General features: G+C 33.8%; 1 protein-coding gene and 1 long non-coding RNA gene across 7 annotated transcripts in view; one reads left to right on the top strand and one right to left on the bottom strand.

The window, feature by feature from the left end:
- The window catches only part of LOC143228982 (uncharacterized), a 44905-nt gene extending 25781 nt beyond the window's left edge, over positions 1-19124 (top strand). For 2 of the 6 annotated variants that reach the window (XR_013015591.1, XR_013015595.1), the window contains exons 4-7: positions 6373-6555; positions 11599-11766; positions 11947-12007; positions 18854-19124. This is a non-coding gene — a long non-coding RNA (uncharacterized LOC143228982). The remainder of the gene's footprint in view (positions 1-6372; positions 6556-11598; positions 11767-11946; positions 12008-18853) is intronic. The other 4 variants (XR_013015589.1, XR_013015593.1, XR_013015594.1 and 1 more) reach the window with 3 other exon arrangements.
- LOC143228975 (XK-related protein 6-like) overlaps positions 1-24347 on the bottom strand; it is a 103301-nt gene that overhangs the window by 58904 nt on the left and 20050 nt on the right. The window lies entirely within an intron of this gene.

Genomic DNA, 24347 nt, shown 5'->3' with positions numbered 1-24347 from the left:
CATGAAGTTGGACAAGTAAAAAGTGCGGTCTAAATATTACAAAATTGGACTGTACTTTCAGATGATAAGAAGATAAAAAGCCACAATTCAAAGAAAGTGTACATTAACGTCTTCTATTCACAAAATAAAATAAATCATCTAATTAATTAATTAAGTACTTAAGATCAAAAAGTTATTGTATATTCGATAAACGTTATTTCCTGACATATCCGTCTAACTTCCTTTTTAACAAATATGTAGAACAGTTTAAACATGACAGTAATGAATGAGTAAGAAACACACTTTAATAGCAAGAATATCATCATCCACTGTTCCTTGCTGTGTTCACTTCATGTGTATGTGCTTTAGCGCTCTATCTATATCTGCCAGTCTAAATGGATTTTGTAACATGGCGGGTGATTACGAAGTTGAGAGCAGACCAGGAAGAACCGGCTTTCTGTAATCGTGATGACATTTCAGGCTTCTCACATCGTTTCCAATTAACAACTGTCTGAATACCTATTTTTACCCCTTTAAATCGGCACGCTTGGCTTTTAAACTACTCCTAAATTTTGATTAGATAAATTCGAATACCACAATATATGATTCCATTAATCTGATTCTGACGATGAGCGAACAGACGCGGTACTTTCTAGTTTAATCATTTGAAGAAAACTATTTGTTTGTTAAAGGGACTGTGTATGATTACTGTAAAGGGTTTATCTAGTTTTGGAATTTCGCGCAAAGCTACACGAGGGCTATCTGCGCTAGTCGCCCCTACTTTAGAAGTGTAAGACTAAAGGGAAGGTAGCTAGTCATCAACACACACCGCCAACTCTCGGACTACTTTTTACCAAACGAATAGTGGGATTGCCCGTAACATTACAACACTCCCACGGCTAAATAGGCAAGCATGTTTGGTGTGACGAAAATTTGAACCCGCGACTCTCAGAATACGACTGAAGCACCCGGGCCATGCCGGGCCATTACTGTAAAGGGACTGTATATTATGATTGCTGAGAGACTGTATGTGATGGTTGTAAGGGGACTGTATATAATATTATACTAGTTTTCTAAGAAGCGTACTGATCGTCCTCTCAAATTAATATATATAATATAATGTCAAGGCAAAATTTGTATTACATCTGGCCAACTCATATGACAAGATTGCGATTTTAAACATTTGTAAATGACTCCATTCCAAATTATCAATGCCTTTTTAACCACATTTTATGGTCTGCCCAGTCTAACATGTTTTATGAGAATGACAAGTCCTGAATTATCCAATAGGCAGACTAAGCACGTGCTTAGGGCACCAAACCCAAAACAAAGAAACATTATTTTAATTTCAGCATACATCTAAGTTTTGTTTCATTTCGAAAGGTAAACATTTATTTTACGGTTTCGTATCGCTTTTAATTCAAATTACATATATATGGGTCATCATAATCTTTTCAGTGCTTAGGGCCCATAAAGGTCTTAATCCGGCCCTGAAAATGGTAAAATGTCCACATGGATTAAGCAAGCTCATTGGGATGAGAATTGTTCTATGGACAATCTTAGATTACAATAGTTTTCATCTCTTTTTTTTTTTTCAAAAAAACAACATAAACTAAATATTTGTTTAGCGTAAGTGTACGTAATATTCTAACAATCGTTCCTACTACAAATTGCGGTCTCCAAATGATAATATCTTAATATAATAAGAACGTCTCTGTCGTCTTATTTTAATTCAATGTTATATAAATTGTTTTAATGTTAATCAATGTTATGTTTCACTCTAACACTGTGTACTTTTGACAGACTAAAATTTCTGTATATTTTTACGATCTTGTGTTTTATTATTTGTCTTCAAGCCTATCATAGTGTTTTACTTGTTTCATGGACCACTTTTCAATTCCTTCTAAAGCCCAATGATATTCTTTGGGCAATGAAGTTTGAACTTTAATTATAACAAGATAAACGTCTTATGCTATTCACAAAAAAATGTTTAAAAATCGTTTTAAGACTCATATTTTTCATGAAGCTGACAATTTTAGTACCATATGTCAAACTCAAATTTTATATTTATTAAGTTTTTTCCGTGGATTAGCCCTGTGATAGTGTTCTAGATTTTAGAGGTGATAGTACAGTTTCGAATACTTGTGGCATCACAAATTATTTCCCACATTTTAAGATATGGATGCGTTATAAAAGTAACGTGGGTCCTTGAACGTGGATGATGGACGGTATGGTATTATTGACTGGCTACTTTCCCTTTGATTATAGTACTATTGACTGGCTATCTTCACTCTGGTTAGGGTACTACTGACTGGCTATTTTCTCTCTGATTGGGTACTACAAGCTGGCTATCTTCCTTCTTGTTAGGGTACCTTTCCTCTGGGTAGGTTATTACTGGTTACCTTTTCATTGGTCAGCAATTACGAATTAAAGTAGATATTATGAATAATTTTGCCATAAAGCAAATTGAAAACATCCTTAGGTTTAAATTTCCTGTGTTTTTTGTGCATCTAACTCATCATCAGTCTACAACTCTAACAGGATTACAATAATGACAAAACTGTCCAGCTGAATATGAATCAGACTGCACCTATTTGAAGTATGCTTTAGTAATTGTATTCCGTGGTTAATTCCGATTACCGTGTTTTCAGACATTACACTATTATGGAATGTAACGTGATTTTAAAGTGGCTTACAAACTTTCTTCTTGATTGTTCCTTACTGTCATAACCATTAGTCTTAAGTATAATGTTTGTGAATGCCTAGTTTAGGTAAAAACTGATTTGCTTTTAATATCAGTAACTTGTTACTTGTATATGCCTATTGTAGCAACATTTAATTTTTCCTATTTTGGTAGAAAAATTTTTACTGCAGCTTTATAAAAATACTTTAAAAGTTCCCTTGAGATAAAGCTACATTTTTACATACACAAAGAACAAAAACAACTGTTTAGCTAACACACCAAAGAGCTAGTCTTAGCTCAAGACTGAATACGAGTAAAAGTACCTCACCTCTGATGTTTTCACATCTTAGAGACTATGTTGAACAATACATATAATAGAAATTTTAGTTGTGCCAATGGAGAAGAAAACTCTAAATATAGTGTTTGAATTTCAGAGATTTTTTAATCGAAATGCTTATTTGAATCTTTATTACTGATGCAAGCTGCTTAATAGTTTCCTATATATTGACAGCAGTACGTCATTGGTTAGGTGTCTGAGGTTTTGTTAATTATTTTTAGCTTCAATGATTATCTTCTTTTGAGCATGCTTTGAGATGTGTCTAACATAGGAAACCGACTTTAACCATCCATACTTGGCATGGATAGCAAAAACTAATAAACAAAGATAAATGGTAAACACTAGTTCCAATGTACATACAATAATTAATTTCGAAAAATTCACTATTAATAACAATAATATCTAGAAAAAAAGATAAACATTGAGGCTGAAATTTCAGGACCCATGCTTAAAGGGGAGATGATCAGCTCAGAAATAAAATTTATATACCTTATTGGCCCGATTATAAGGCGATGATTTCTGATTTATAATTAGGTTGTAAAATGTACAGTCGCCATATAATTGCGGCCGACTATAGGACCCTTCTCTCTACCCTAGCCTGTTACATTCCTGAATGTCCAGATACCTTCTCTCTACCCTAGCCTGTTGCATTCCTGAATGTCCAGATACCTTCTCTCTACCTTAGCCTGTTACATTCCTGAATGTCCAGATACCTTCTCTCTGCCCTAGCCTGTTGCATTCCTGAATGTCCAGATGCCTTCTCTCTACCCTAGCCTGTTGCATTCCTGAATGTCCAGATGCCTTCTATCTACTCATACGAGCAAGATATTTGCTCTAGGTCATTGCTATTTCTTGAAACTAATCCAACTACAGACTGTTTAGCTATAGCATTGATTTTTGGTCCTAAAAGAACGTTATGACGCTCACATTTTCTTTTTCATGGTTTCTGAATATGGGGGTCGCTTTAAATTCAAGATCACTCTGTAATCAAGTCAATACGGCAAACACGTGTATAGGGAACGTGACATTAAAATATCAGATTTAAAATAATTATTAGGACGTATTCAATATATTTTTTGTTTTTATCTTCTAATTGTCAGTATTTTATTTCCCATTTACGATTTTTATATCAGCCTGTGCACTGGTATTGCTGTTGTTGATGAGAAGAATCATTATCAGTGTGTTGAGGTTTAATGTTTGTTTTTCAAACAGACTAAGTATTATAAATGTAAATTGTGTAAATTTACTATGAACTGTACATATTTTGGTAATACAAAATATATAGTAAAGGGCTCTTAAAATAAAATTAGCTTCAGGCCCTAATTACAATTAGTCCATCCCTGTCTTACTGCGTGTGCCACATTAATTTACCAAACACTTGACGTTGCTATAATAATTACTGTGGGTTACAATTGGTCACAAGTCGTTATTAAGGAAGATAATATATTATATTTCTCTATATATTGATGACTAGTTTTCAAAAAAGACACATAAAGCCTGCAGTACTACAAAAACTTGACATTAGTTTTTACGTGTTTGTGTATTTAAATTATCTGTATTGCATTTCATCATTAATTTAATTTTGCACTGGTAGCTTAACGTATTCACTCAAAACTAACCTAAATCTCCTAAGCTGGCTGAACCTGATGATACATTATTGGGATTAAGTTCGAAAACGTTGCTGACACCGAAAGTAACAAATGGTGAAACAAGACACTCTAATTTTTATCGACCGGAACTGAATAAATGAGTATATTTTAAAATAGCTATATTTATTACTGAGTTGATATTTATTTCGAATCTTGTTTGTACCTTGCTTTGATCAGCTGTAAATATTAACTTACAAAAATTATATAATAATATAATATAAGAAAAAGGTCGATATATGAAAAGTTATGAGGAAAATGTTTATTATTAATTGGTTGTTTTATAGAAACTGTTATATGTTCACATGTTTGAATAAAAGAAAAGAAACGATAAATTAAGAAAACGAAACCAGACGTTGAATGCAAACCAAAAACAGAATTCTTTAGGAACGTTTCCGCTTTAGGCCAACGTCAGATAGTTGTCGGTTGTACACTAATAATGAACATGAGAAGACGTCTTATTACACAGAATAAATATAATACCACAGCAATATACGGTATAAAAATTTATTTAAATGTTTGTAGTCCGGGGGCAAAGATATTCAACTCTAAAAAGGCTATGTTTAACAGACGACTTATTCTAATATGAGTAATATCAGAACGAAAGTTTTTATAACTGATTTTAACCATATTCATACGTGTAATAGAAACCATTTTTTGAGTTAGTTTTCGATCTCCTTCAGGAGTTGTTATGAGTCTTAAATGGCAACATAAACATACACTTTGTATATCCGACAAGGAACAAGTTTTACGTTTTATTTATCCGGGTATTTCTTTTAATTATTTATGAAGGCATGGATTTGATGAATTCGTTTTTCATTGTTTTCATTCCAACAGAAAATGAATGTTTATGTACACGTACTAAAATGCATAACGTATTTTCACTTTTGAATAGAAACACTTAAAATAAATAGATAAATGATAATAATATAGAAATACAAAAACAAAGAATACAAGGGACTCTTTGCCATATACAATTTTGATTATAAGCTGGGTGTGTCTATTTCCAATTCCTAGTTTGAGCTTATAAGTCTTAGCCGCTTCCAGTATTTTTCTATTAACTCTAGTTGTTGTTTTCCAAACCTTTTGCAGTAAAAACATAAATAGGGCATCCTTCGATTATTCTGTGCTGTTGTATAATTATTCCAAAGAATGTATTGGTGTTTCTGTTTCCTAAGTCCACACCATGCTCCATTATGCGGTTACCGATTGGTCATTTGATTTCTCTGATGTATTTGGAATAACTACACACGCGAGATAGCCCGTAACACAATATTTTTTTTTTTTTATCGTATAGTTAGCTATTCTCTAACCCGGGTTCACAAACAATGTACATGAAATTTATTCTCTGTAGTGACCCATAATAATGTTCTCTATGCGTTAAAGTTAAAAGTTTAATCTCGTGTTTTCTTATGCTCCCTGTCACTCAAAAAATTAGTAATTGTCCGATGAATATTAAATCATCAATATTAAATTCAGTTTTGTTTTGGAGATTTTTGTATGTGATTTGATTTAATTATTTCTAATTTGTTTTATTTAAACATTTGTATAAGTTATCTCGGAAGACAACTAAGGAACCAGTGTTAGTTGTAAATGATTTTTATGACAAGTTAGTTTTCTTGTTCACTTAAGCGACAATCTATATGCACAATGAGGTAACTGACCAGGTCAGAGACCTATATGACTCATTCATTTTCTGTTCTTAATTTGGAAACACGGATCACAAGGAAGACAGCCAATCCACAACATATTCATCGCTTGAAGTGGATACCTTCAACCGAAAGCCGAGATTGACTGACACTCTTATAACGCACCCCTAGAAGAAAGTTGTAGCACCACATCTAGAATCAGAAATATTTGCATATACAGTCCAATGAGTCAATCAAATAAACCATGCTTGTACCCGTAAGGTAAGTCATAGAGATAACTGAAGTAGTTGTGGAAGATAAATAGACATGTACCAGAATAAAAAAAACAAACTATTAAATCTAAAGTTAACTTTATTTTTTTTAAATAACAACAACAACAACTAAAAACATAACACAACTTTCTATAGCTGTAAACGTGCCGAAAATCTATAAATAGCAACGTTTTGCAAAATGCCTGTCAAAACTAATCTTGGATGGATATCAATGTGCTAGAGTTAAGATGACATTGAAAAGGTAGGAAAAGGAAGGACTTTCAGTACGTTTGAGTGGCCACTGAGTGTATGCGTTTGTTTAGAAATTCGCGCAAAGCTACAGAATATACAGGAACGACGATCTTCTACTTGCTTTAGTTTTAAGGTCTGTTTTCAACTAACTATGACAAACTAATCGATATTTCATAATTATTTATAAAGTCAACATTTCAAGCTAACTCATCATTCTGGAATAAAAAAATACTTACGATAAAATAAATGTAATAATACGACGAAAATCTTTCAGATTTCTTGTTTTGTAGTTTAAGTAGCGTATGTTTGTTTGTTTTGAAATTCGCACAAAGCTACTCGAGGGCTATCTGTGCTAGCCGTCCCTAATTTAGCAGTGTAAGACTAGAGGGAAGGCAGCTAGTCATCACCACCCACCGCCAACTCTTGGGCTACTCTTTTACCAGCGAATAGTGGGATTGACCGTCACATTATAAAGTCCCACGGTTGAAAGGGCGAGCATGTTTGGCGCGACGGGGATGCGAACCCACGACCCTCAGATTACGACTCGCACGCCTTAACACGCTTGGCCATGCCGGGCCCAGTAGTGTATGTATTGTAGAAAGACAACCATGGCCTTGCAGTTTGGGTGCTTAACTCACAAGCTGTGGGTCGTGGATTCAATTCCCTCTCATTGAACATACTCGTTCTTTCAGCTATGAGGGCATTATAATGTTACGGTTAATCTCATTAGGCGTTGGTAAAAGAGTAGTCCAAAAGTTGGCGGAAGGTGGTATTGATTTGTTGCCTTCCCTCTAGTCTTTCACTGCGAAATGAGAGGGGAGGGCATCTGGAGAGGAGATGAGCGCCACCACGTAAACAACTGCCCGAGAATCACAGATGATAAATTAGTATATTAAGTGTCACAACCGTCGTAATAACCCTACAATATATACATATACATTTACTGTAGGATGGAAGTTTACTGTGTTCTTATGCTTCATTCCATTTCTATACTGACAAATTCTTAAGCCCGAAACGTTGTTATATTTAAGAAACAAGGAATAGTCCATTAAAATCTTTCAGAATTTTGATTATGTTTATTATTCACATTTTCACTGAAAACTGATCCACTTTTATTGTCAAAATTAATTATATTTGCATAGCTTATTGTTAACCTAGAACAAAAACAACAACACTTTTTTTTTGTGATAAGTGATGCTACCCTTGAGATTTGAAATAAAATACATTGCACGAAAAATAATTTCGTTGTATTTACTGTAAAAGCAAAATCAACCAACAAAAGTAAATATATCTCACGAATCAAAAAATCACGAAACCATATACTGCTGCATAACATATATTCCCGACATCAGCAGAAAAATAAACAACATTTGGCAAAAACTAGTAACAAAATATGACATTCCAGTTAATACCAAATTTATTCAAAAACCAGGCACAAAACTGAGGTCTATACTATGTAAAAACTACACTGACAAACACCACACCAACATTATTTATAAAATACAATGTGATAACTGCCACGACTTCTGTATTGGAGAAACAAGTAGAAAAATGGAAACCAGATTCAAAGAACATAAAAAGTCACCTTCACACGTTTTCGAACACTGCAAGTCTAATAAACACAACATAACCATAGAAAACACTCAAATACTAAATAACAAACATAAACAAACGCAAAATTAAAGAAGCCTTACTTATACAACAACTCAAGCCCAAAATAAACCAATACAAAGGAACACCTTTGTACCTATATTAAAAATAATAAAATAAATAATATAAAATTATATATTCCAACATCTAACACCGCCCTCTACATTCCGACACTCAGTTACGCAACCCCTTTCAAACATGTGGTCAACTTCCGGTCAGTTACCTCTTTCTTTCTTTGTGAACCTGACGATGACCGAAGAACGTCGAAACGTTGTTCGTTCCTCTACGTAAAATATATTCTCAGCCCGAACGAGCCGTTTTTACATAAAAAAGAAAAATACATGCATTATAATATCTAAACGGTTTGTTCTTTTGTGAAAACAGATCCACCTTCATGTGCTGAATCCACCAGATCCTGATGTTTCTCAGACTACTTAATGGTAACATAAATCCAGCATTACTTCCAATAATTCTTTGCTTTCTATACAATCATAGTTTAATACAAGAAATCTTCATGCAATAATAATATTATTATTGAAACTATTCCATTTCACTTCGGCCAGTCTGTCTCCATATTATCTATACTCAGAATTGCGATATAAAATTCAGACTTGGGTAATCCATCATTCGCTATGTTGACACTTCAGTAAATTCTAAAGTAAGAAAAAAAAACCCGAAGGAAGAGAAAACGTATTAATCAAAACGAGTTGGTTAACAACTACATATAAGTTGACATCCAGAATATCCAGTTTATGTATATTTTCGTGGACTAAAGTTTTTGACGTTTTATTTATTACGGCTTTATGTTTGAATTTTACAGCATTTTGTTTGGAATGAAATTAAAAGATGGTTTCTGCGTCCCGCTCGTACAGTGGTAAATCTACAGTCTTGCAACGCTAAAATCAGATGTTCGATTCCCCTCGGTGGGCTCAGCAGATAGCCCGATGTGGCTTTGCTATAAGAAAAACACAATAAAAGACGATTTATGTTTTGTCTCCATTTTCCAACTGTTTTCTCTCAGATGTTTTAGTGCACGGTTTGGTGGGACCATTTTTAGGGGTATATAGTCCAAAGTTTAGAAATTACTTGATAACGAACCTATCTAAAACCTATCTAATATTTCACATGGATCAATTCAGTTTACATGTGTGTGTTTTCTTATAGCAAAGCCACATCGGGCTATCTACTGAGCCCACCGAGAGGAATCGAACCCGTGATTTTAGTGTTGTAAGTCCGTAGACTTACCGCTGTACTAGCGGGAGACTTCAATGTAAATGACACAATAAAATAGCTCTGTTTCTCAACACAACAATAAATCAGCAACAACAACAACAACATCAAAAAACAACAACTGTGTTAAAGCAGTCTAGGTTATGACGCGATTTTAGGAATACGAGTAAAGACTGAATAACTCATGTAGTGCTTTATACACGAATGTAAAAATCGATTTGAATAAAGGAATTACTCCTTGCCAAACGGCCCGGCATAGCCAGGCGGTTAGGACGTTGGACTTGTAATCTGAGGGTCACACGCTCGAATCCGCATGACATAAAATATGCTCGTCCTTTCAAACGGGGTAGCGTTATACTGTGACTACCAATCCAACTATTCGTTGCTAAAAGAGTAGTACATGTATTGGCGGTGGGTGATGATGACTACTTGCCTTCCCTCTAGTCTTACACTGCTAAATTAGGGACGGCTAGCGCAGATAGCTCTCGTGTAGCTTTGTGCGAAATTAAAAAAACAATCCTTTTGAACAGTACCTTTCTGACGTCATATAACGTCTATATAGGTAATACTTATTCTCGCTTGACGTTAGGTGTTCCAGATATTATGCTGTTGTGTTTTTTTCTGAGCATAACTGTGTTACCACTATCACTATGTGTTTCAAATATAACACTGTCGGCACTTATAATCGGATTAAATAAAGGTACTCTTAGGGATTATATTGTCTTGGTAACAAAACAGTATCACTTTAATGTTAACTAAGAATGTTATTTCGAAGTGTGTTATCTTTATTGCACTCACAATATAAATTAATGTAGGCATACGGTATTGATTATCTTACTGTTAACAAGCAGTGTAATCACAGGTAAGTTGTTTGTTATTAATTAGACTAACATGGTAGTTTATATTATCCCTATAAGTAATTATATATGAAAGACCGTAATTCTATAAGATTACTCTTGATGCTGGTTAACTCCGCCGTCGAAGGTGGACAAATGTTGATTCCACCCCTGTGTGTGTGTTTGCTAGCGATATTTCTCACAAAAAGATTGAATGGATTGTTTACCAGAGTTGGACTATGCCCCAACTTAGAAGTGATTAATTTCTGGAAAATCCAAAATAAAAAAAAATCCATATATATTGATATGGAGAATGATTGTTCACGTTATGCTGCTCTCTAACTCAGTGATGAAAATTAGTGGATATATATAAACAAGATAATATTCCTCATTGTTCTGCCAAAAATGGCCCACTGATAACGACAAACATAGGAATACGTTTTCTTACTTTTTTTAAGAGAGGGTGATATTAGTGATGCGTTGCGGAGGTATACACTCTACTGATGGCCCTTCTAGTTAAGCTTTGCTTGCTTCGACTGCTTTTGGTGTACACGATGTAGGTGAATTCAGAGTTCCTTGTTTCGAGCTGACAACATTCCACTTGGAGGTTTTAAAGCCCTCTAACCATAAGGAGCATCTCTCAGTTCTCCCGAGAGTCTTATGGTAATTCAGTAAAAGACCAAACAGTTCTTCCTCTCTCTTTGGGAAATGTTGAGAATATCTTCCTATGAATTACCCTTTTAATCAACTGCCGAAAGCAGCTAACTTAATCATTACGAGCTGGAATGGGTTCTAGGAGAGTTGACTAACCAGACAAAGAACATTTTTTTCTGAGTTCCCAGGGCTGTAGTGTATGAAATACAGATAAGAAAGATAAAAAAACAGAATTTTTTTTATCATCATAGGATCTAGAGAACTCAGATTTTAAGACTTCGATGAAGAGCACAAAAAATATATTAAAAGAACTTATTAACTACAGTCGGAAAATGACTTTAAGCTAACCCTAACAGACGGTGAAGATGCATTGTAAATAAATACGGATTGCTGGTGAACATTTTCTGAGTAGTTCCATTTTATCCTTCTAGGAATTTAGATCAAGACATCAGTTGGCTGTTTTGTTCATTTCACGTCAGTGCATCAGCTGAAGCGGCACGTGCCATTCCGTCGTTAATGACGTTGAGCAAGCAGCATATAAGTGAAGTCCTAGAAAGATCATCCGGTCTAATGGCTTCTGACTGATTAGGATAATTCAGGTTAGAATGATGAAGCTTATTTGGTTATTATGACAATATTGAAATCATATCATGTTCATTCCTCAAAGGTTAGGTTTCTGTGGCTAGAAAATCAATGGATAAAATGATTTTTTGTGTGGAGTAACAGAATAACCATAGAGGGAGCTAACAAAATTTACGAAACTAGTTTTTTTTTTATAGAAAGTAAAACATCTGGAATACACATCGAAACAGAATGATTCATCTCGGATACGAGCATCAGGTACTAAGTTTCAAACATCTTTAAAGAAGAGGAAATTTAATCACTTTTCTACTCAACTCAGTTGTTTTTTAATCTAATAACTAATCAAATATTTTACATAAACATACGAATTTTTAACCTTTTTACTCTTAAATTTACCTTAGAGTTTTGAAAAACTGTATTTGTTTTTTTTAGATATAATAAAAGCAAACCTTTTCACTTCTGAGCTAGATATAATAAAAGCGGACTTTTTTACTTACTGAGACATATAATAAAAGCGGACATTTTATTACTGAGATAGATATAATAAAAGCAAACAGTTTTTTCACTACTGAGACAAATATAATAAAAGCGGACTTTTTACCACTAATATAGATATAATAAAAGCGAACATTTTTTCTACTACTAAGATAGATATAATAAAAGTGGACTTTTTATAAGTGAGATAGATATAATAAAAGCGAATATTTTACTGCTGAGGCAGATATAATAAAAGCGGACTTTTTATTACCGAGCTAGATGTCATAAAAGCGAACATTTTCACAACTAAGAGAGATTATATTAAGTGAATTATGTAAGTCAGCAAACAAAACTTTGATGCTGGAACAATCTTTTTTTTTTTTCTATCGCATTCAGTGGAGAAACCACAGAAACCTCACTGGGAAATAACAAAAATGATTTGAAGATTTCCTTATTGATAAGTCTAGTTATTTAGTTTTATGTACTTACATCTGTAAATAGAGGCAGAGAGGGTTAAAACACCAATACAATGCAATACTACAACGTTTAATATTTTAGGAATGTGTGTTTTTCTAATAGCAAAGCCACAGTGGGTTATCTTCTGAGTCCACCAAGGGGATTTGAACCCCCTGATTTTAGCGTTATAAATCCTTAAACCCACCGCTGTACCAGGGGGGAACATATTTTAGGAAATTAATTAATATTGAAAATCACAGCATGATTTTTTGAACGTTAGCTGTGTGTTATAAGAAACTTAATTAAACTTTCGTACCATTTAATGACATCCACGCAGAACGTATAGCACTAAATGTCGGAGTTCCATCCATACGGTGTGCACGGTGCAAATAGATTATTGTGCAGCTTTGCGCTTTAAAAATGTATCATATAATTTAACTTGTTATAAATAAGTAAAGTACTTACAAGTGGAACATTTCGTAACTAAATTACAAATCGAAATTTAAAAGCGTGTAACGAAACGATCACCGCTTCGTTAAGCCTACTAATCAACAGTGCTGAGTAAGTCATTGGAAGCGCCTCAACGTAAAATACATAGAAAAATGCGCATTGTTAATTCATTCACACAAGGAACTATCGTTAAAATTTATACTATAGTTGTATCAAAAATTCATACGATAAGATCTTATTTCATAATAATTAACATTCTACTTGAAGAAGGACGTCTGATGATAAGGTAGAGACCATATTTGAAAACATATCGTTATAAATGCCTGTGTTTATGACGAACTGAAATGGCCAACGTAATTAACGTAATTTAACATACTTGCAGAGAAGGATAAGAACGAACGTGTGACTCGGTTTCAGTTTTGATTCTAATTTTTCCATTTAAGGTACACACACGTCCAGTTGTGGAAATCTTGGAATGTGTGGAAGATATTTTAAAGCGAAAAAGAAACAAAATTTTTGGTATTAATTTTCAGAGGGCGACATTTTTTCCTCGTGAAGTTAAAACGTCACATAAATATGCAAACATACACACATATACATATAAATAATAGAAATATATATAAATATTTTAAAATGAAAACGCGTGACTATTTAAAACATTTTCTGGTATCATGAATTTCCAACTTGCCAAAAAAAAATCCATGAAACAGTTGGTAGAGTAATATTTCACGGTATACTGGTTTCATTTGAGGGCGGAGTTTAAACAAGCATGATGAATAGAATTGTTGTGAGAGCCGTTCGCTGTTGGTATCTTAGCTTTCAAAGTACATCAATCTTGTGACTTGAACTCTCGCTTCGTGTTCGAGTTTCAATTCAGACCGAAACTCAAGTTGGCCAGGTTTTAATAACTTCCGTAGTTCGAATCTTACCAGTTGGGATCAACAGTGAACTAGGCTACATGTATTATAAGTATGTTGTACTGATACCCAGAAATGTTCGACTTTTTTTTTCCTTTTAAACAAAGTGATTATTTATAATATTTGATGATTCTTAAAGAAAACATCACTCTGAAATTCTGAAACCAAGTGGTAGAAAACTGAACTGTTCTGCATATGTATTAAAGACAGCCATGTATATGCACGCAATTTTAAGATTTACAATCTGCGAAGTATAATTTATGATCAGAAATGTTGGTGTGATTATATCAGCTCTATATGCCAAAACCTTATTTCATTAAATATATATATATAATACCTTGAAATATATAAGATTATCATAAGTTTAGAGACAACAAACACAAAGTTAAACATTTACTAAAACCACTTGCTTTTAATTTTAATCATAACAGTGAGTGTAGTGTGTTTTTCTTACAGCTAAGCCACCTCGGACTTTCTGCTGAGTTCACCAAGGGGAGTTGAACCGCTGATTTTAGTGTTGTAAATCCGTAGACCTACCGCTGCACCAGCGACATATATCCACTTTCTAACTGTTATTTTAGTTATTGCTTCACAAGTTAAATGCATGGTCAGGTGGTTAAGGCACTTGATTCGTAATCCGAGGGTTGCGGGTTCGAATTCTCGTCGCACCAAACCTACTCGCCCTATCAGCCGTGGGGACGTTATAATGTTTGGTCAATCCCACTATTCGTTGCTAAAAGAGTAGCTCAAGAGTTGGCGATGGGTGGTGATAACTAGCTGCCTTACCTCTAGTCTTACACTATTTAATTAGGGACGACTAGTGCAGATAGCCCTTGTGTAGCTTTGCGCGAAATTCAAAACAAACCAAACCACAAGTTCAAGTTCAAATATTTCAGGCTTAATGAAGCTTAAGAAAAGAAAAAGGAACGTCTTGACAACGGTTTCATATTTTGATAACACTAATATTAAGCCACAGAGTGGTACAAGTTTTGTATTTTGATAATACTAAGCTTCAACAACAGACACAGAGAGATATCGATTTCGTGATTTAATAACACTAATTTTCAGCTACAGACACAGAGTAATTTGACATTACTAGATTTTAGCCACAAACACAGAGGGTTAACGGTTTAAATGTTTCTTAATACTGTTTTATGATAGAATTTCGACCGTGTTTTCGAGATTAGTTATTGACTTGAAAGCTTCTTGAATAATAAAATCTAACAGCTGTAGAAATAAAGAAATAATTATAATAGTACAAAAGAGCACACACTATTTCATTAATCACATGGAAAAAGTTTAGCGTTTTTACTCTATTAAAACTAGATCCCATACTCATAATTCTAACACTAAATTTAGGCCTAGTTTTCCACAAATTGTTTGTTTATTTGTTTTTTGAATTTCGCGCAAAGCTACTCGAGGGCTATCTGCACTAGCCATCCATAATTTAGCAGTGTAAGACTAGAGGGAAGGCAGCTAGTCATCACCACCCACCGCCAACTCTTGGGCTACTGTTTTACCAACGAATAGTGGGACTGACCGTAACATTATAACGCCCCCACGGCTGAAAGGGCGAGCATGTTTGGTGTGACAGGGATTCGAATCCGCGACCCTCAGATTACGAGTCTAGTTTCTTAATCACCTGGCCATGTCGGGCCCTAATTAAGATCATAGATTTTGTTGATAAATAAGGCTGATAAATTTGTTCTAATGTCTTGACACTTTGTTCTGTACTGTTCGTAGACGTATACTCTAAGATTTTATTTAGACATTACAGTACTATAACAGTAAACCAAATAAACTTCAACCCACAAATATAAATGAACGTAATTAGAGCTGGCGCCACATGTTCAAAAAGACATGCTTAAAGAAATTGAAATGTGCTATCACCTCATATGTTAGAACAAAACACATAACGTGACGAGGCCGACTGCGAACTATGGTATTATATTAGATCTGATCTGTGTGGCTAGGTTGGTGATAAAAACAATAACAACTGACAAATAGAGTTCACTTTGGTGGAATGTGCAGTTTTTGTGCCTTACTTTAGTTCTTTAGAAAGACCCAAACAAAAACATAAAAGTGCCATATTATGCATCAGTCAATACTTATCGTATTAACTTGTAGAAAAATGTTTTCTAAATCTCAAAATAGATTCAATTTAGTTTATTGGTGAAAATGACACGCACCAAAAGTCCGACACTTTTTCTAAAGAAAACTTTGGATGAAGGATTGACTTGGTGTTTGAATACGATTGTAAGCCTATTCACTTTGTTGTGCTATAATAATGCGGAAAATGTTGTTGTTGTTGTTAATTTTACGCTCCCATACCGAAACGAATTTAACAAAAACTGTGTTCAAACTTACTTGAAACTTCCACGCTAGTAATTTTTCGAAAACTAATAGATAAAAATACTCAAGTTAAAATGAAAATTGCCAAGTTTTCCAAACGCTGAAACTAATTTATTTTCTTTCTGTTTTGTCAAAATACCATGGTCAGAAAGAAGGGGTAATATTTGCAGTTCAACATGTATCAATTGCCCCTGGTGACACGTTGATCAATGTAATATTTATCGGTTATAATACTGAGCAGTCGAAAATCTAGACAAAACCGTTATTACTTTGTCCAAGCAAGTTTCTTTATTTTAGTCACTAAATTTTTTTTGAAAGAGGATTTTTTTTATCGTTTCCCGGATGGCTCAGCGGTAAGCTTGATGCATTACGACGCTAAAATTTGGAGCTAGATCCTCATGATGAGTTCAATCAACAACGATAGCTCATTTCACAGCTCAACGCTCAACATGAACTCAAAAGCTTCGACTGAGTTACGATACGTGTGGTGAGAAGAGTACAGATAGCTCATTGGGTAACTTTGCGCTTAGCTACAAACAAATAAACATAAGAATTTCCGCGTAACAGCCCTACAACAAATTTCGCCAACAGCCTCCTATTGAAACTTATCTAGCAGAGACATTCATTTGCCTTACTGACTGGTCTAGTTTTTCATATCTTCTCAGCGTTTTCATAACTTAGTTCTATGAGCCAGGCATGTATTAATGCGTTTATATGATCCTCTGGACTGTTTACCACTATATATATAGTTTTTAACATTAAATATCCGAAGTATTCGAACATCGCTTGTTTTTGTTTGTATTCTTTATTAAAATCTGGGTTAGAGTATTTTCTAATGCAACACTTCGCATCACACTGAATACAATGAAATATTATTAAGTAGGCTTCTTTGTTTTGAATTTCGCGCAAAGCTACTCGAGGGCTATCTGCACTAGCCATCCATAATTTAGCAGTGTAAGACTAGAGGGAAGGCAGCTAGTCATCACCACCCACCGCCAACTCTTAAGCTACTCTTTTACCAACGAATAGTGGGATTGACCATAACATTATAACGCTCCACGGCTAAGAGAACGGGCATGTTTGGCGCGACGGGGATGTGAACTCGCGACCCTCGGATTACGAGTCGCACGCCCTAACCCATCTGGCCATGCCGGGCCTTATTAAGTAGGAATGCTTGTCTTACCACAACGTTACTGATACCTACATATCTAGGAAAGATACAAATATTCACTAACTTTGTACTGTATTTGATGCCACTGTGGAATTCTTGTCTTGGTGATGATCAATAATAATGGTCGTTTGTGTTGATATGTTTAATGTTCAAATAATATCGTAACGTTTGTGACAATCAGCTGTTTAAGAACGTACGTTGTTGTCCATTTTCCGCTCTTGGCAAAAATGTTATATATAAAAAAATCAAAATCAAAAATAGACGTCAGAAAGAAAAGACATAACCTTAATACATATTTAATTTTTATCAGGTTAACACACTTGGCCATACCGGGCCACTACATGAAATGACCATTAGGGTTATTTACTCTTTACAACGCAGATTTCATTTTTATCAGGTTAAACGTTTTTTTTCTTTAGTGAACTACAAAAAAACTCTCAGACACAGAGATCGACAAACAGCTCCAGGGAAACCGAGATACAATAGTTGTTACAGAACGCTGTAATCTTTTTCTTTTAGGTTTTTTGATTTTCCAATAGACGCACACACACACACACAAACATTCTAATGAGCATTTCTGTAAAACATAAAACATAGAAACACGTAAAACAGAACCATTTTGATATGTGGTTGAACATAATTTATATTAATCGTACTGTAAAAGAACTAGATTGTAGGTTTCTCGCTGTTTTTCGAACTGTTTGCTTCAATATCGATCGTGTATTTACTTTTTTAAATAATAAAAGACGTAAATACGTTGTAAAAATGATTGGTTAACTGAAACAAGATTACAATCAGCGGATAATAAGTTGTTTATTTTTACAAAATGTTAGATCAGCTCGTATATAAGCTGATTGCTATTACATACGATACAGGTACATCGTAAGTATTACATACTAATTGAATAAAACCTAGAGCTAATGGCTCGACCTTGCCAGAATTTATTTGATCTGAACCGATCGTTCCCTGAGGAGGAATTGCTTTGAAGTAGTTTTAAAACTTTAAACTACTTATGAATGAACAGAACTCTGATGAGATGCTGGTAGGCTGTTCTTCGACTTTCAGAAACGTGACAAGATTAAAAAAAACAACAACAACATCACAGAATAACCTTAATGAACAGTGTAGAGTTTTTTTAAAAGTAGAATATAAATACCAGTTTATGAGTTTGTTGTCGATGCTTGAAGTCATTCAATACAGTGTTTGCTGTTATAGAGAAGACACTATTATGTCGGGCTCAATGTAAAGTATGTTGATGTTTTGTTTTCTGCTTTGTTTCAGTTAAGAGATAGTGATGAGATGGAGGCATTTGAAACATTTTACTCTCAAAAGAAACATCCAAGCAAATAATCAAGCTCTAATCTTGAAGGAACAGTACAATACAACGCTAAGAAACGAAGCTACTATATCATTTTACGCAATGAACGGTGGGTTACAGGAAGTATATTAATGCAACAGATATGTCACGTTATAAAATTTCTGAGCGATTTTCCTTCTTTTCTTGTAATTGGTTTTGTGCTGTTTAATAAAGTTCTGTGTTTTATATCCTTTTGATCGTAAATGTTAACTCTTTATTCGCTCCAAGTAGAGATGAGAACAACGAAAACCATTGTGAATGTAGCACACCTCGAGCAGCAGGTCACGAGGCAGCTGCTTACACGTTACTAAAAATGCAATCGAACCGTTTGTCTTTTCTGTTTTCTTCCATAAAACGGTCTCTAAAAGTTACCTGTTCACAACGTTTGAAAAGGCCTTTGAATACTGCAAACGGTCTTACGTTTTTCTTTCTAAGAATATTTTAAAATATAGAATTACCTGTTTATGGTAAACAGGGAAGAGGAAAACTGTCACGTTATGTAACTCTTCTATTAATATTATTGTTATTATTTGATTTAATTGTATATGTAACATTTTAATATAGAATTCAGTTTTTGGATTTTCAACAATTTTTTTAATCAGTATCAACAGTTTTCCGGACTCTTCACGTCATTCGATAGAATTCATTTCATAAACTATTAATGGTACTGCACATTATAAAGCACAAAATTCGGTGTCGATAGGTGTATAGATATCAGTAAGAAGAAATACTGCAGGAAATGTTTATTAGCAACCAACCCTTACAAGAACTGCATAACCCACAAAGTAGATAAGACATTTGCAGCCAATAAAATATGTGTTAACCTATAAAAACAGTATGTATTTATATGGGATCTATGACTGCCATCTGTGAGATATGCTGAAACGTATAATGATCATGCTTTAATATACTGATAAAAAATTCGAAGATACAGCGAACGAGATGAAGATTGTATTCAAATAGCATCGTATTTTCATCAGGAAAGAATATAAGATACCTGTATACCTTATCGTCTTAAAAAAACACAATATAAAAGAAGACAATAATAAATATCGTGGGATTATTTAGGACTTAGCTTGGTTTCATACGAGGTCAATATGCACTAGTCGTTCCTAGTTTAGCAGTGAAGGACTGGAAATCAGCTCGTCAACATCACCCACCGCAACCTCTTCGAGTTAACAAAAACGTAGTAGCCTTAACTTAACGGAATTTTTATAAATAACAATTTGCAGGACTTGCACAATTAAAAATTTTATACAATCAGTGTACTTAAAAGTGACAAATGTACTTGGAGAAATTTCTTGTAATGATATTTTTAGTAAGATCTAAAGTATTCGAATTTGAATTCTTAGAAAAATATAAGATAAAAACAGTAACACCTTCATAGTTCGAATGAAAATGTTGAGAAAAAATACATCTTTTATAAGCGGTAAGATGACTGTATTTATGTTAAATAGAAGGAATAACTTTAAATTATACAAAGATTACTTGATACGATAAGATTTATAATTTTTCAAACTAAACACGTAAGCGAATTGTGATTTCAATGTGTTTTGCTACTCGTACCTGCTGTATTATAACACATCAGTTCAGTGACACTGTTTTCAATTGATTTCTCAAGAATTTGAAAACGTTATTTCAGTTAAACTTTCCTGCTTTTTTTTCTAGTTTTTTTATTGTGGTTGTAAAGTTAATTTACTAACATCGTTTGTGTTTGTTTGTGTTACTTTGACGTGCAACTGAAACATCTGCGTCATTGAAAAAAAAGAGAGAAAGAGAGATATTTTTTCCCAGTAGAATGCACAAGGTTATTATTTACTGTTCGATCTCTCAGTCTGTAGTAAATCTCTGACTTGCCTCACTAGTCGACCATATCAGCTGGGCGAGTTTTAGTTGGAAAGATAACACAAAATCCATTCCCCGTTTTCATCAGCATTAAAACCCTTATTACTTTCTTATAGTAATGTGACACTGACGAATCTTCTTATAGTCTGGTACGTTCGCGGGATCTTCATACCATCAACTGTTTTACTTCTCCGATTCTCTGGAGAAATAGAGAAGAGATATCTTTTCCAGACTGTCTCCAGAAAACTGATGGATCTGTTGAGGTGTGGAATTGAAGAGTTCCTTTTTCTGAAATCTATTGTTAAGGGTGTATTGGTACGATATTACTTATTGTACGGAACCATAGAAAATGAGTTCTTTCATGAAGTGCAGAGACTAAACAACAAAAGATATAGACGGACCACTCCTGAAGATAGCAGCTGTCGCCAGTTCAACAATTTCACAAGTCTGATAAATCAATAAAAACACTAGCATATTACATTTAATTTGTTTCTTATTTGTTTAATTCATTTTTAAATCATTGATTTCCTGTTCCCCCAAACCAGAACATTCTGAGTATCACTGAGAAATACTGTTTCTTTGGTACCTTAACACTAATACTATCTTGTTAGATACTCGATATAACATCTTTACATAGAAAAGCGTTAAAAAATATTACATCCTTCTCCCGTTTTCAACTTCAATAGTGCCTTTCTAGAGCTTCGATAAAATATTATGGAATAGATACGAATCCAAAAGACAATACCAATTTTATTCGATAATGTTGATCAATGAACAGTCATACCCTCAATAAAATGTGGCTATATAAAAGTTCATATAAACAGTAATATTTTCTTCCATCCTAAAGATCAATGAACAAGAGTCTTCTTGGAACCTAAATAAAGCATGGTTATGTGTATATAGACAGCGCCACCTTTTTGATGGGTCTTAAAGACCCTCGAGAAGTATGTTAAATATACTATCGTTTTACATTACGTCACCAATACGTTTTTAACGAATCTTATTGAGTAAAGCATAATGCAGAACAACTCAATAGTAAATTAAATCCAAAACAATTTGAAGTACATGCCTTACACGTAAAAAAAAACAAACAACAACGACAAAAACGCAGCCTCTACTTGCGTGTTTGGAGTCAGAATAACAATTATTAATAAAGTAAAATGTTTAAATATCGATTGGGTATGGAACTAATATATAATGGTCATAACAAAACCTGCGTAGATACTGTACACGCATTTTTTTTTTTCAGTTTACATCAATACACCCTGCTGCATTTTCACTCGTTATAAATACAATTTGTCACAGCTATCAACCAAAAGCGACTCAGAGTTCTTCTTTTTTAAATAACATTTTAATATCCTTTAACACTGACAAGATAAAACAAGGGTTAGCTAGTGAATGCGTTATAAAATTTTGTCTTAGTCTTTCTTTATCAAAGAAATGACGGTTTAAATTATGGATCTGATTTCTTTAAAACAAAGAAAGAAAAATACATGTTTTAATCTCACAGACATTAATATGGATTTCTAATCCAGTGACTCCACAGTCCTCCCAGTGGCATAGCGGTATGTCTGCGGGCTTACAACGCTAGAAGATATCGATATCCGTGTTGAGTAGAGCACATTGTGTAGTTTTGAGCTTAACTTCAAAACAAATATATTATCAGAATGATCTAACTTCTTGACATGTCCGTAATTTCTACAACTTTTTGTAAAATAAGAGTTCTGATTAGAATATTGTATTTGCTCAAAAGAATGTGTTTAACATGTAATTATGGATAATAATCTCGGGAGAATATCTTCACGATCAGACTATAAACACTTATATAAAAGTGTAGAATGAAGGATTTCGAGTTTTCTTTTTTATCATTGGTCTCTACTTTTATTTTATTTCGAGGGTATAATATTGTTCGTAATTGAGGGAACCCACTCTAACAACAGTTTATTAAGATAATCAACTTTATTACTAAATGTACTTCTGCAGAGTTCCTGAAAGTGTTATATCTTAAGAGCAAATAAAATTAAAATTAAGAGTAACAAATATATTTGATACTTGCTTTTCAATTTCATATGTCATGCTGTGTTGTAGCCTATAAAATGCATAATTCTTCTCGTGATTCATGGCATGCGCATATTTAGCTGACGTCACAAGAATACAAATTGAACCGTCTTTTATGTGATGTTATTTTAGTGTCTATTGACTGACTGACAGACAATACGGTACTGTATAATGGCGAAAGTGGTTTAAAGGGGTGATCTTTAGAATGAAGTCTACATAGATAGAGTAATCCTGTTCATATCAAACCTTATATAGATGTCTAAAGTATACTGCGAAGCCAACAAAATACAAAATGAAAAATTGAGCCTTATGGTAATATAACAAGAAATTCGGTTTCTAATTTAATGTAGCTTAAGTGTAAATGTACAAATGATGTCAGAAAGCCATAATCTAGTCTAGATACCGTAATGACAGGTTGTACTTGGTTCCGCACGAGCTACACTTCAAAACGTAGACATTAGGGTTGTTACTTAGTGCTGTTAACTTCACTGAGATTCTAGTTGATGTAACATGAATATATGACTAGCGTTGAGCGGGTTTGGAATGTATAGGTTCAACTCTAAATGAAGCACCAGAACGATCTGATGATTGTAGCTTAACAAATACAAGAATCACTTTGGTAATTGTAGATTAACGTGTACCAGAATCACCTTGATGATTTTAGCTTAACATATACCAGAATCACTTTGATGATTGTAGATTAACATAAACCAGAATCACTTTCATTAGTTAGTATTTCTTTTAAAATTGATTCATTTTGGAATTTTAAATCTAAATATATTTCTCAATTTGCGTAAATCAGTCACTTATGCACTAAAACCGAGGGGCAAGCAATCTTAACTGAATCGTAAACGGAAGTGTTGTCTTAGTAAATCGTCTTGAATCGCAAAATGAAGTGTGGTTTGATTGAACCATCTTATTAGAATTACAAACTAAAAGGTAGTCTGATTAAACTAACCTACTTCAGTGAGGAACTAATGTGTGGTTTGATTAAATATTCATACTTTAATCGCAAACTGAAGTGTGGTCTCATTAAATCGTTTTACTCGAATCGCAAACTGAAATGTGGTTTGACCAAATCATTTCACTTGAATCGCAAACTGAAGCATGGTTTAGATTACTTCACTTGAATCGCAAACTGAAGCATGGTTTAGATTATTTCACTTGAATTGGAAACTGAAGCATGGTTTAGATTATTTCACTTGAATCGCAAACTGAAGCATGGTTTAGATTACTTCACTTGAATCGCAAACTGAAGCATGGTTTAGATTATTTCACTTGAATCGCAAACTGAAGCATGGTTTAGATTACTTCACTTGAATCGTAAATTCAAGTGTGGTGTGATTAAATCATCTTACTTGAATGTCAAACTGAAGTATGTACTTAATAAACATTTCCAATAATTTAAATTGAATCACAAACTAAAATTTCATTAGATTAAACCGTTTTACTTTAACACCACTCATGCAATAACGGTGAAACATACGTCGAGGAATAGAAAATATTGTCAATAAA

The sequence above is a fragment of the Tachypleus tridentatus genome, chromosome 1 (assembly GCF_004210375.1).
Source record: "Tachypleus tridentatus isolate NWPU-2018 chromosome 1, ASM421037v1, whole genome shotgun sequence".
Taxonomy (NCBI): domain Eukaryota; kingdom Metazoa; phylum Arthropoda; class Merostomata; order Xiphosura; family Limulidae; genus Tachypleus; species Tachypleus tridentatus.
This window is presented reverse-complemented; position numbering and strand designations above follow the sequence as displayed.